General features: G+C 33.8%; 1 pseudogene; it reads right to left on the reverse strand.

The window, feature by feature from the left end:
* Nucleotides 1-1,168: 1,168 nt before the first annotated feature.
* LOC122146529 lies at nucleotides 1,169-2,229 on the reverse strand (annotated as a pseudogene).
* Nucleotides 2,230-5,707: the final 3,478 nt, after the last annotated feature.

Consider the following 5,707-nt stretch of genomic DNA (forward strand, 5'->3'; position numbering starts at 1 on the left):
TTGCCAGGTAACGACCACACCCAGAAATGCATGGGTGAAATGGCATCCTTATAAGGATGGTCCGTCATCTTTACAAAGATGAACCACGGAGCTCTTATAGAGAAATGAGCTCTTTAGGAAATGCTCTTTTAGTGCTGAGGTGCACAGGGGAATTGGCTGCTTGCAACAAGACGGGGGTAGTGCAACACACAAAGCTTCCGAGAGCGTGCTAAACATGTAGTTCACAGCTAGACACAGTTTGAGCAGAACGATACTAACGCTCAGCTCCAAAGTGAAAAGCTGGTATGCATTGCACCTGCTGCCTTATTATACTCACGCTGTGATCAGCAGCAGCTGGATGCAATAATTGCGTGCCAATGTGCATTGGCTTGTTTAGTTTACACTCAAAGTAGATTGGCCTATCAATGCAATATCCCACTTCGTCAGTCACCAACGTGACATTGAGAGTGAATGACTGAAAGGGAACTAAGTAATTATGGTTTGCATAATTTTAGCTTTTATTTGGCTCAAAAAAAGTCAGTCTACATGAGATGATGTTAAGCATTTACAGTATGGCATTCATTTATTCAAATCAGTTTATATGAAACAATAAATATTACTTCAACTTACTTGAAAAGTAAGAATAAAATACGTATGTATTTTATAGGCTTTACCTTTGTGTAGCTCCACCCTTTAAATGGTTTTTGGATGAATCTGAAATTAATTTGTTTTAAATGTTTTAATCTGAGGTGTGCTGTAAGCTATTTTAATTATTCACTTTGTGATAAACCACCATGATAATACATTTGATCCTTACACATAGTTCTATATGTCAGTCATCTTTTTGTCATTGTGTTTTTGATATATTTCAACACAGATTCAGCATAACTAATACAATGATTTGTGATTCTTGCTTATTTTTCCTAATAAGCTAATGCAACACAACTGAAACATTTTGTCACTTCAACTTACTGTGTGAAAATAAGTTTGCTTAATTGTTAAATTCTGACAAAAACCTGCATTTGAACAGAGTATAATTATAAAGGAATGATACTCAATGAAACAAACTACATAATATTAAATTTCATGTAGTGTAAATTATAACTATTATAATTATTGACATTTATGAATTTATAACAATTGCAGTTTTTGTGAAATTGTTCTCAGAATGATGGCTTTAACAGTTTAATTACAATTGATGTTCTGTAAAAATATTGACCAGAGAGGATGCTGGCTGAAATATTTTCAGAGTTAAGATGAGTTAAACTGTCTTTTTAAACCAGGGGTAAAATAAAGCATATACCATAGGATTCAGACCTGAGTTAATATACAGAACCCATGTCAAAACATTTATGGTTGTTGAAGAAACTGGTGATATGGAACAGATATAGTACGGAATCCAACAAAGAAGATAAACTGTGACAATGATTCCTAATGTCAGAGCAGCTTTGCTCTCAGATTTCCTTCTCACTGTAGCTTCATTTATGTATTTTCCCCCCCTTTCATCAGGGTGTTTATAACTTTCACTTGCTGATGTACAACATAGAAAATCCTCAAATATAAAGATATGATCAGGATACAAGGAATAATAAAACACATGAACATATCAGTGACTATCCATGCAAAACCCACCAAAACAGAACACTCTCCATAACACATGTGCGTTTTGCGTGGGATGTCAAAATAACCGTTACTAATTACAAAGGACGTGTTATAAGTTGAGGAGCAAGCCCAGATCAGACAGATGCTTATTAATGTTTTAGTCATGGTTATTTTCTGTGGGTACAGTAAAGGGTGACAAACAGCCACATAACGATCAGCAGCAATTAGAACTAAATTACTAAGAGATGCTGAGAGAAGCATACACATAAATATTGAATAGAGTCCACAGAAAGTGTCTCCAAAGTACCAACACATCTCAATCAGCCTTGTGGCCTCTATGGGCATCACAAGTCCAATAAGCAGGTCAGCCACAGCTAGAGAGAAAATGATCAGGTTGGTTGGAGTGTGAAGCTTCTTGAAGTGAGAGATGGAGATGATCACCAGCAGGTTCAGAAACACAGTCCATGCTGACAACAATGATACAAACACATAAATGATATTGTATTCATGACTGGAGCGTTTTCCCTTGATACATGATAAGTTGATGGCAGGAAAGCAGTATTGAATCTCATGATCCTCTGTCTCATAGGCCATGTGTGAGTCATCTCCTGTTAGGAGTTTGTTCTTCTCTCCTTAATGTCCTTTCATTTATACAGTGTCTGGATCAGACTGACCAACCCATCTACAGCCCACTCTGATGCTGCATAATGACAATTTTTTCCTCCAACACTTTCAACCTGAATGTGTCTATATAGGACCTATACAGTACTCCGGCTATATTTTTTGTATATATATATATATATATATATATATTTTTTTTTTTTTTTTTTTTTTCATTAGGGCTGCCCTCGACTAGACATTTTTTTTCTGTTCGAGTAGTCATTCATTTTAAGCATTAGTCGACTAATCACGTTTATTAATATAACCATTTAAATCATGCTAATGAGCCATTAATTGCCTACATAAGCACTCAAGCGCACGCATGAAGCTTGCAACAGCACACGGGCAGAAGATGAATGATGATGAATGTGTCAGAGAAAAACAGTAAGATTAAACTGCATTAACATTTTAATAATCCATTGATAAACTAGTGTTTTCATTTTAAGAGATGAATTCGGTAACATTGACTTGTCATCTCCACAGTAGTAGATGTGCCTGCATGCAAGTTTCATACGGATTAAATAATCTGAGAATATATATATATATATATATATATATATACGGCAGAAAACACATCCTGTTTGCTTTCATTGTTTTACAAAAGTGCAATGTTTTGTTGTTATAGTGAGTGAGTGCACACACATAAATGCATAGGCTTTTACAAAATTCGAAAGATGTACAGATGATAGACAACCAAAATGGGTACTACCGCCGCGCGTACCGCCGCCGCAGGGCCGCGGCGTTAACTGCAAGTCAGCCCCATGTTAAATTCATTCACGAAACTACCGCCAGGTGGCGCAAAGGGACATATTGTGAACTGAATGTAATTGTAAAATGAGATAAAAGGAGGAGGTAAAACAACAATAACATTATGATATAATATTGTAACATCTTTAAAAACCATTAAAAAATGCACAGTGAGTTAATTTCAAAATGTAGGATAGTCTTAGGCTACAGTCTACTCATCAAAAATTAAAAGAAAGACCTTTACACAAAGGATGTTATGCTTGCTATTGTTATTAAAATGTCATTAAATATAAGGCCTATATATATACAGATAAAAAGCTAAATGTTTTCATTTCGGTTCATTCTTGGTTAAAAAAAAAACCTTCAGGTTCCATTTGCAGATCGAAATGAGAATGGTCCAGCATTTAGCACCAATTATTATTAATTCTGTTATTATTCTTGATTTTTCAAACTGCTGACACTTTGCATTTTTGAATTATGCCTTTACTGTGTGACCAAAAATTTTGTATTTTCTGTTTCAGCTGTTTGATCGTGCTGGTGCCTCACGCACATTCATTGGAAACAGTAGTCGTTCACCGTGCCATCCGGCGCGAGCAGCGGTCCACTTTGGCATATTTTTGTTAATTATGATTTTTTCTTTTTTTTTTCCGTCGATACTGAAACACGCGTGAACTACAAAGCCTATTTTTCCTAATGAATAATAGTTAAGCTTGAAATAGGCAACATGACGAATATGGAAACGTTTGGATTTCTTCCGAATGAGAGCCCAACCTTACCTTATGGTTCGCTGTAAATTATTATTCATTTATTTTTTTTGTTTGTTTATAGTTAAGCCTATATTATTATATACTGCAATTTTATTTATCCATTAGAATTATATATTTGTAATTATTGTTCTGTTCTGATAAATTTGTTAAATTTAAAGGATTTGTTGTAAAGTGAAGAGAACTAAAAATATCCTGTTGGCACATTATAACATTATTAGGCAAGTCGTTATTATTTCTGAATGTAATAAAATGCAACTTATACATGACTTATATATTTTTTTTCCTCTCACAAACTTAATTTATTTTTTAGCCTGTTTTAATAAATAAATAAAATAAAATAAAATAAAATAAAATAAAATAAAATAAAATAAAATGCAGCAAACGAAAATAGGCGATTAATCGGTTAAAATTTGTTACTGTGGGGTAATTATAATTATTATATTCTTAGGAACAGAGTCTGGGCCTAATCTAGGCTATCCCTATAATCTAGGGGTTTTTTTTATTTTTTTTTTATTTTCATTGCATCTGAAAATGACTTTGTGCAGCACATTCACTTCGCACGCTCAACCTGCCTCGCGCGTTGCTCAGCTGTGGACTATTTAAAAATGTTTGATATAAAGGTTGATGTCCCATTTTTATACAGGAATTGTTCATTAAAAAATAAATAAATCGAATTATATTGTTAGTTCTAATTATATTGTTAACACAAGTTCATTTAGGCTATTTAACATGCACTGCGACATTTTACCCTTTTTAACTTATAAACTCCTTGAGATTTTTAAAGTCAGTTTAATAGTATTGAAGTTCAAGTTTTTAAAAAAAGGTTTTAAATGCTTAAATTATTTCTATGAATTAATAATATGTTATCAGGTTTTAATTGCTTAAATTATTTATATGAATTAATAATATGTTATCATGTTTATTCTTTAAGAAAATAAGGGAAAAAATAAGGGACGATCCAAATATTATTCATATTTGTTTTGCTTCACCTATTTATGTAAGCTACAATTATTAAAAAAAAAAAAAAAAAAAAAAATGTAATTAAAAGTGCCATCGGCCTGAGTAAATTTTACCATTATAGAATTGTGCCTTTTTGTAGGTTAGTGATTTAGGAGGTGAAAATACTGTGAAATTACAAATGTTATGGGATTTTAAAGCATAACAACTGAAGGTCTATGAAACGTTAGCCAATAAAGCATTTTTTTTTAAACAATGGCACTTAAAGTTTTTGAACTAAAATATTATTTCAACCATTTAGCCTGTGAATAAACAAAATGCATACTTTTCAATGAAAGAACACTTTGAGTTTGCTTCTGGTGTTTGGATTTGTACTTCAATATAATGAGCTCCAAGTTTAGGAATAGCCAACACATTTTTTATTTATCTCTCTCTCTCTCTCTCTCTCTCTCTCTCTCTCTCTCTCTCTCTCTCTCTCTCCATTTAACTCTCTATATAACAGCATTAACTTACAATGAAATACATCTTCCTTCAGGTAGACTGAATGTTTTTCTGTCTTGCTAAATGTTGGGCTCATGATCAGTAAGTTGTATTCGCTCAAACTGATTTAGTTAAATCAAAACTTGCGGACTTTGAAGCTGGGTCAGTGAGCGTGAGTCCCGCGCGCTGTGAAGCGGGAGAAGCTGATGGAGGACTCCGCTTGGTCTTAAAGCCTTCCGCAAACGCTACGTTCACAAATAACAATGATTTTCATAAAATAATCATTAATTATCAATTGATAATTTGTTATTATTATGGTCTTGTGAAAACAATAATATGAGCTGCGGGAAAATAATGAATAAAAAGAGTAGGGCTGCTGTGAGTGAAGGCATGTTTCAACCCAGTAACATGACAACACACCGTTCCTCACAGCCCAAAAACAGACCGGATTCAGTTCAGCTGGAGGGGGTTGGGGGGTAGTTCTGTATAGCTTGTGGGGGTCGAGATAAAGGTGT

Source organism: Cyprinus carpio, chromosome A10, assembly GCF_018340385.1.
Source record: "Cyprinus carpio isolate SPL01 chromosome A10, ASM1834038v1, whole genome shotgun sequence".
Classification (NCBI taxonomy): domain Eukaryota; kingdom Metazoa; phylum Chordata; class Actinopteri; order Cypriniformes; family Cyprinidae; genus Cyprinus; species Cyprinus carpio.